The 9,118-nt window shown below is 45.2% G+C and overlaps 1 pseudogene; it reads right to left on the bottom strand.

Annotated features, from left to right (window-relative positions):
* Positions 1–3,669: 3,669 nt before the first annotated feature.
* The window catches only part of LOC144175387 (uncharacterized), a 79,782-nt pseudogene continuing 74,333 nt past the window's right edge, over positions 3,670–9,118 (bottom strand).

The raw sequence follows: 9,118 nt of genomic DNA, 5'->3' as shown, positions 1-9,118 counted from the left end.
TTCGTATTGAAATTCACAGTTCAAGTAATTATAATTACACAGCGATAGCCCCCAAAATTGCCGCAATAACAGTTATTTATGTCACTTAAATATTAGAGTCACGGCTCCAACATCCGTAAAAAATACATTGCTTCTATTCTTTTGATGGAATGAACCGTTTTACTCGGTTGATTTCAGTAAATATTAGCTGAAACTTATTTTATATAGTGTTATTGAAGTGGTTTGTATAGTATTTACTGACATGGTCACTCATACAATTTTTTCTTAATTGTATAAGTGAGAATAAAACGAAAGACTGTGACATTGTACACTGCAAAGCGGCAGTGCTCACGGCACAACAAACCAGAGGTAATATAGAATGTTTTTGAAAATGTGGCCGAAAAGGGCCCTTGCTGCTCCAATAACGACGGAGAATACGTCGCTGACCCAATCCCCTCGGCTGTGAGCAATCAAATTTATTCTGTCTGTCTAAGTAATGTCGAAAAGACAATGTAAGACTTGCTGCACCCTTAAACGTTATCAAGGTTAGTTTCATAAATGTCTGTTCTCTTTCAAGGAATGTAATGGGCAGTGGCAGCAGCTGTAATTCAGGGCGTAGCTGTTTTAACTTGTTACAGAGTTACAGGTCGGACATTTTGTAAAACATGACTCAAGCTCGAAATTTTGGTGACCGCTTTTAAACACCGGCTTCTGGGCGGCACTGAGAAGCCATTACATGGACGGGAAGAAGAATGCCACTGAATGAATCCTGAAAGTGTCACGATGTTATCTGGAAGTCTGACGTTACACACAATGCTCAAGAAGTATGCTATAAGTAAGAAGATAATCGACGTAACTATAGACGAGCTCTAACATTGATGCCAAGACGTCCTTGTTGAAGCAATTTGGCTGACGATTACTATAACGCCTAATGCGAAGTTGGAGTGCAGTGCGAACTGCAGAGTCGTCTCGGTTACTGCGCATAGCTGCTGCTTTGGTGGCGCGCACCTCCGGATCCTTGCCTCGGTGGCCATGAGCATCTGCTCGGTCAGCCATTGCTTCGTGTGAGGAAGTAATGCCGCCATATCCGACCCCATGGGGGTGCTCGCTACTCTGGCGTTATCTCGTATCGCGTGACAGTCGCGGAGCATGTCTTCCAAGGCACCCTTGGCATACCGCACTCCCCTCTAGAATTCGTCATACTGTCATCTTCCGCTTTGTTGCTCGCTCTATATTCGTTGTCCTCTTCGTTCTCTCGATTGCGAGGCCGACGGTGACGGAGGACGCAAAATCACAGGACGGGGCACTTCAGAGCTTCGCTAAAAAAATTGCGTGTGCTTAGGGCTTAAATCAGACCCAGAAATCTAAGCACATCACTCGGTACCTTTCCCAAAAGTAAGTACATCACCTTCGGTACGTGACGAAAAGTGAATGAATGAATGAATGAATTGCGCCTCATCTAAGCGCTGCAGTCTGCGAGAGGGGAGACTTCTAGGGCGAGGAGCCTCTGAACCCCCTGGTAAGTCAAACCGTCGCGCCTGAAAGTTCAAGGGGCGTGGTGGAACGTTCCTTCGGCGGCTGTTTTTCGTAGATTTGGCATACTTATAGATCCATTCGGCGCCTTAAAACGAGAATTTAGCCTTGACAACATTTATATTCGTGCGTGACCCTAATACTTGCAATTTTCATTTCTGGCTTCGCAATTTTATTGAATAATGATTGTTTTTCCTGAATGGTGGAGCTCCGAAAGTATTGTACCCATCTTCTTTTTCCATGACTGCAGCAAAACGTATTCCGTTAGATGCGAATAAAGCCAAGATGTCTAAATTTTAAACACTTTTTGACCGTTCAGCATAAATCGATCCACCTTGCCTTCAGAGAAGAAAGTAAACTTCCAACTATTTTGACGTTCCACTATTTTGCGATAATTTTTTTCTTACCTTACTTATTTGCGATAATTTATTTCCTATTTTCCGTGTCATACCGTCCTCACCCCTGGTTCAGCGTTCATTCTGCTACGTCTTTGGCGTCGTCTTACGCGAAATGAGGAGACGTCCGTTAAAAATCCTTTGTAACTATAACTTGACACTTACCGTACGAGTTCCTGCTTTAAGATGGCTATACAAAACACAATTATTTTGCAGGGAGCTTTATATTTCCAATTTTTGAAGATGTGTCATCAAAGCATGCAGCTGCTGCCTCTGTTTCTCATTTAGAAAATTAATATTAAGTACCATCTTGCACGCTTTGTTTTCGCAGCCGAGACGCGTGTTTTCTGTGTTTTAACAGCCAGTGGTTTCGCTTTTTTTTTTAACTTTTATAACGAAGGTCTCATGCTTTGTTCCTTCCTAATCAGACAGCAAGCCTCTTTAACTTCGCAGTATAAGGTATTATGTGTTGCAGAACAAACAGACGAACGCATGCGGGCAGATTTAGTTTTCTTCCATCCAATCTTTGCTTTTTCTTTTGAACTTTCGTCAAATTTATAGCTGTTCATACCATACTTCTTCACATCCCACAAAAGTTGAATTTGGAATGGGAAAATGGCACCTATTATTACAAGCACGCCCTGGCGTGAAGAGTATATCTTCAATGTTTTAATACCGCGAGCGGCTGAGCATTCTCGTTTATTTGATAGCCTTCTTCGGTGTTGCCCGTCCTGAGGTAATGATATGCAATATTCGAAATATATATGCATTTGATATGCATACGTGCTTACACAGGATCGCGGGTATAGTTTTTATGACGTTAAGAATTCCTAATAATTTTATTTTTTAGGTTTTAACGTATTACCTTTACTACCAGCTGGCATTGGACATCCTTTGCGCCACTCTTGCTGTGTAATTAGAAAGGGTCCTCTTCGGCTTTAATGGGGGTCTGATTCCAAACAGTTGCGCCATTGGCAGCTTTAAAAAAAAGTCATGTGAACGTTGTGAGGGCATGGGTAGTGATTAGCATATTTTTGCCCCTTGTTTATCGTCTTTGCTGGAACGCATCTTTTAGCGGGAAATATTTGAGCGCTAAATCAGCTGGAAACTTGCTTTGCTTGGGAAAGCACGCGGGGAAATTTTTATGATATCAGCCTTTCCACTTCGGCCAGTATTCAAGAGACTTCGCGTTAGCATAGTTGAGTTAAGCTATGTCCTTGCCATTGTATCAATATCATAGCTTCTGGGGAAGCTGTCCACGAACAAAGTTGGGGGGATCGAGTTATGTTTAACCCTGTAATGCCCAGAAAGTATTGAGCCGTAGTAAAAATTTTTTCTTCAATTTCAGCTTAAAGCACTCACAAATCATCATCCCAGTCATTGTTATTTTTTTGCAACTTTAGTTCAAAAGAATAAATCATGTAGCATATATGCTACATTGGGCATTAGTGCTTAGGCGAGACACAGCTGTCTGCAAACAGTCACTGGTGGTACGCGGCAAAGCAGTTTCGGTCTTTGTTGAAGCAAAGATGCACTTTGCACTTTACGCAGTAGGCGAACGAAAAATTGCACTTCTGCCAGGGACAGGACTTGCAGCGAAGCCGGCTGCTGCTCCACATTGGCAATGTGACCTACACCGTCAAGACGCACTTCTTCGTCTGCTGGCTTCACAGATGCTTTGCGCTTTTTCGTGGCTGGCTGTGTTGAAAGTGATGGCCTGCCAACTGGTCATTTCCCCACTGCCATCAGTCCCTCTGCTACGCTAGCTAGGAAGCGGCGAAGGTTGACGGGCTTTTCGTTCAAGCGGAAGCAGTGCCTTCTGTAGAGAAGCCAGGCATTGATCGTTGCAATCATGATGCTATGGTAAAATATGTACAAATACCACCTGCGGGATTTGATTGCAAATTTGTACAATCCGGTCAGGTAGTTGAAAAGGTCTACGCCCCCCATGAAGGAGTTGTACGTTGCTACGGTGGCTGGCTGTTCAACTTGGACAAATTTTTTTTCTTTGTTATTCCATCTGCGGACTGTACGAACAGGTTCAGTTGAGGCATAGTTGGAAAGAAATGTCACTGACCGGTTGTCGTACCATCTCACCACCACAAGATTTTTCACAACGTCTACCGCATAATCAAAGGCACCGCGCCCTTCTTGTTTCAGATCCCTCTCCGTCTTGAGGCGACAGTCCCGGAGTCTATTATTCCTGAGGGTTCCAATAAATCCCACGCCGTTCTTTGACAGTTCTTCTGCGAGGTCCAACGAACTGAAAAAGTTATTTGCAGCTACCTTGTAGCCTTTGTGCTGGGGTAAAAATTCACACATTCTGATGACAACGTCGCCACCCAATCTGAACTTGTACTGCTTGTTTTCTTTGCCTTGGTAGACATCAAACTGGTAAAGGAAACCGGAGGCCCCCGCACGACCCCACAGCTTGATGCCCCACGGGTGAGGTTTAGCAGGCATATACTGTTTCACGGGGCATCTTCCCGTGAATGATATCATGATCTCATCCACGCTATTAAGCTCCTGAGGGGCAACTGAACGGAGATTCTCCTCGAGAGCATTCAACCACTTTCGTAGTTTCTAAATTTTGTCACGCTTTACATCTTCTGAGACCGAGGAATTGTCCTCGAAATGGAGAAACCTAATGAGTTTCTTAAATCAGTTCCGTGGCATTACGTCAGCCACGACGGGAAACCAAGTCCCATCATCAAATGCATACCAATGTAACTTTCCATTTCGTGTTTAGTCACATTGATCGAACATCCAGTTTCCTGTGCGCTGTACAAGTTTGTCTGTTCAACCACGGACGCTATCATCGAAGAAGTCAGAAATTTACAAAAAATAGCTCAGTGGAGTCTCTACTATATTTGGCATTGTAGTCGTTTCCGAGAACACTAGAAGCGAGCAGTCCAGGAGGCGCTTCCTCCAATGTCCTCTATCGACAGATCCTGTGCCGCCGTGGGAGTTGAAACCTTCTTCTGCTTCGTCTTCTGAGCTCTCACTGGTCTCGTGCGGAACAGTTACGTCGGTCATGGCTTGCGTCCCGGCACGAGGCAGGTATTCGTCATCGCTGTCACTTAGGTCTCCATAATCACTATCGTCCCCAGTGGGCATCTCGTCCAGCAGGTTCCGGATGTTTTGAGCTGCGATATGTACAATTCTTGTACAGGGTTTAGCGGCAGCACCATCAATAATGGCAACACTTCATAGAGGCGGAAAAACACATGAGCCAGACACCATGGTGATGGCTCATGGAATAAAAAGTACAAAAAGTTGCTCACAGAAAAGAACCAAACGAACCCATACCATCGCATCTGAGAAATAAACAAACGACTTCGACGTCTGCCGTGCATGCACTATACATAATACACTGCCCAAAACATTTTTCGTATTGACGGGTGGGCTAGAGGAAGAAAACAATGCTCAAAAACGACGCACGCTCTCAAGCGCGCGGGCACCACGCACTAATGCCCACTAGAGCATATATGGTACACTGAAAACATGCGCCTGTAAAACACATAATATGTGGTGTCCAAGAGCGCTAAGCACTTCTTAAGTTATCACGAAGTCTTTCTCTGACCAAACCGAACAAGATAATATAATTCTCACCGTTGTTTTTTGATGAACGGCCGTAATATGTTCGCGCCCCGATGGCAACACCGCTGGTGCACCTGACGTTCAGGAACGGTGGACGAGCACTACTGCGCATGCGCCAACTAGACATCAAAAAACAAAGAAAGCGACTTTTTTTTTGCCGGATGTGACGTCATGGTTAAAAAAAAATGGCAGCTGTTGCGCGGTCATTTCGCTGCGCTCTTCTCGTCGTGATTTTTGCCTGCCGTTGCAGCGGTGCATAGGTGTTCGGCTTACGATTGTGACGAAGGTGCTCTCGAAGAACTTCTGGAGAGCACTTACGGTGGTGTGCAGCGTGTGATCGGGACGCTGAGTGTGTGCGACTGCCTAATTTTCGCGTAGTACGTTGCGACGGTGACGACGGGCGCTCTGCATCAGTTCTGTCGCCTCGATTTACGACAGTGATGAGTGCGTTCCCGTCGAACTTCTGCACTGTGTTTTATTAGAGCGCCGTGTTGAGGCCGCTGGGCGTTTCGCCGCCTACGTACCGTGGCGAGAGGCAGCAACGCCGGTCAGACGAGGGCACTGGGATGGCGCATGACCACTCCCATCGTAACCAAGCTAGCCACTGCAAACGTAGACCACTTCTACGTAGACCACAGGGCTGTGTTTTTGTCCCAGTACAACGGAGTTAACCTGTGCGAAGGTATAATTGTGTGTTCGGAGTCGTGAGGCAGGCAGGTAATGTTCACCATTGCGAAGGTGTAGTAACTCCCATAATCTGTCTGCTAATCACTTTGTTGGTCTGAAACCTTAAGCCAGCTGATAATAGGACATGCAGCCCGGTGGGAGGTAGGGCTGCGCACAGGACAAAATTTTTTTTTTATTGTTGTTACCGGCTGTAGGAACCAAGCCTTAATCCACATCCAGGCCTCAAGTAGTGAATGAGAAAATATTAACTAGTTGCACTTAGCCCTGGTGCTAAGCATTTTTTTTTTCGTGGGCCCTCTCAAGTTACCGCTTTTAAAATTATCCCTTCTAAGGCACGTTCAAGCTGGTATAATGCAATGCATTCAACAGATGCTGGACAGTTCACCCAATATGCCCTTGATGTGTGCTGTCACATGCCGAAGAACAATATTGTACTTCAGTTGGTACTTTTAGGAACAGATCTTATGATGTGCAATGCTTTCAAGTTCATTTCTTCTGTGTTTAGCGTGACTGAGGACTTGCCTGCAGCAATCTTACCGCAAATAAGTGATTGCTTGTCGAACAGCACAAAAGTACCACTACAACTTAAAACTGAAATTAGTCAGGGATGAGGTTTTGCTTGTCAGTTTTCTCTCTCCAGCAGTGATGGCAATGGCAGCTGAGCAGTGGCGTTGCTGGGTAAACTTGCACCCGAGGCCCAGAAAATTTGTCTCCCCCTCACATATACAAAACAATGATTAATAATAAAACTAGTGTTATTGTTATTATTGATAATATTAATGTCTTCTCTTGTTAGCATATGAACGCTGGTTCACACTTGCGACTAAAGCTACCAAAAGCGATTTCTGTCACTATTGTCACTTGGCATTGCTCTCATCGCGCGACAAGAGCGATTGGTCTCGACAAATTTTGTCTTTCATTTGGATACCAATGTAAAAAAAAAAATTTACAGCTACTGAATGCATGGGCTTCGAAACGTCAATGCAAGCATGCATAATATGCGACATGCGATGCGAAATGAAGCCACAGGATACTTGATGTGTAGTTATTTATAAGAACTGGCAATATATTAGAAAAGTAAGCAGCAAGATAAGAAGCCGTGTGTTATTTAGGCAATAATAGCTACACGAGCTTGGTTTAGAGAACCCCAGACGACGACTCTGGTGCAGATCTTGATACACAACACTGACCTTTTCAGTGAATTAGGCATCGATAAAAATCCTACCAGTAAGGAGCATTATGGTGTGTCACTCGTGAGCACGAAAACACCATTAGCAGCCGAGAAAGGAGTGGCCAAGAGCTACTTGCGGCAGCAAAGGGTGTAATGTGCCAAACCAAAGTAGGTTAGGGGAAAAGTGAAGGCTGATATGCGGCAGTGTGAGAGTACCACATCTTACAGCCGATACCAAGCGAATGGATGCCTGCAAGAGCAATGGAGGTGTGAGAGAGTCTCGGGCCTCGTCAGACAACGACACTTATTATAAGGTGGTCGCCAGAGGCGTTTGGAAAGCTTTGCAGCCCGCTGTGTTGACTAAATCATGCAGACGTCCCGCGGGCCTGGAGGAGGGTGGCCAGCAATGATAGGGCTGTTTAAAGGCAACACATGCAAGACAAATAGTCGCTTCATTCGCATCAATTTTCCTGTGTCTAGGAACACACCTTGAACAAATTATGCTTGAAGGACCACAGGCGGAGCCTGGTGAAAGAAGGCTGGGGGAGAAATAGAAGTTGTCCCAGCAAATAAACAACAGCCGGACTTAAAAAAAAGCTATTTCCAAGTATTGTGCAGGACAAGTGGTATAAAATGTGAAGGAAACGGCCGCCCCATAAATTAGGAAAAACCGCCTGCGCCTGCCCGTTTGTCACTAAAGGCAGCCTCTGTGGCAGCATGCGACTGCTGGAAATTTCTCTAAGTGAGAATTTCAGTACGTTTGAAATAGATACATTGTCGGGTCTCTATTTCTATGGTTATGTGATTACTGAGAATGGAAGCAGATAGAAAGGGAGCATTTAGCGGGGAAAGAGATGACTGGCCGTACATGAGTCGTCTAAGCGGCCAGTGCACGGCTAGTCGTGTGGATGTTTGTCTGCGACAATGTTGTCGTTTCCTTTCGTACGTTGTAAAAAGATTCCACCACACATTTGCAAATAAGTTAATTGACATTGGCGTCTTGGGAAAACGAACACAGTATAAAGTATAAAATGTGAGGTTCGGGCTTACCAGTGAAGCAGCCACTAGACAATGAAGGAAATCTGAATCGAAGGAGGTTACGAAGCGATAAAGAAAGAACTCTTGAGTAAAATATCAGATTCGTACGGGCCCGAGTGTATCAGCGCCACACGCTGGGTCACAACCGTTCGGTCGCGCCCATCCCGATTTGTTGGTGACAATTTCATTGACGTCGTTGTACAGTCGACTAGCTCAAGACAGATCCTAGATGAAACAACCTTTTCCCAGTAGCTGAGGAAATAATATCGCCCTCTCCAACCAAAAGTAATAACCAAGAACAAGACGTTTGGGACCCATCTCGATTCCCTCTTCCTTCAGGGGTGACTGGGGTCGCGTTGTAGCGCCAGTCACTCACAAAGTGCTTCGCTGTGGAGCGCGGTGCCTGCATGTACACAAGTGGAGGGTTCGTAGGGAAGGATTTATGTTCTTTGCAACTTTTCCTCCAGTTGGTCACGCTTCTGGAGTGTTTCACCGAAGTCTCTTTTGCGGTCTGATGTTTTGGAGCCAGACGTCGTCGTTGTGCTGCCTGAGTTGTTCCAGTAGATTTTTCCTCCCCACTGCATGCGGAGGGGCACTCAGCTCAAAAATCTTGTATACGACACCGGGCGTCCTGTCCTTTGTCGCACAGTCTTCAAACTTTTTTTTCTAGTAATGTTCACAAAGCACTCAGCAGAACGCTTTCACTAACACAGAA

The sequence above is a fragment of the Haemaphysalis longicornis genome, unplaced genomic scaffold (assembly GCF_048455015.1).
Source record: "Haemaphysalis longicornis isolate Haplotype H1 unplaced genomic scaffold, Haemaphysalis longicornis Haplotype H1 scaffold_3, whole genome shotgun sequence".
Lineage (NCBI taxonomy): Eukaryota > Metazoa > Arthropoda > Arachnida > Ixodida > Ixodidae > Haemaphysalis > Haemaphysalis longicornis.
This window is presented reverse-complemented; position numbering and strand designations above follow the sequence as displayed.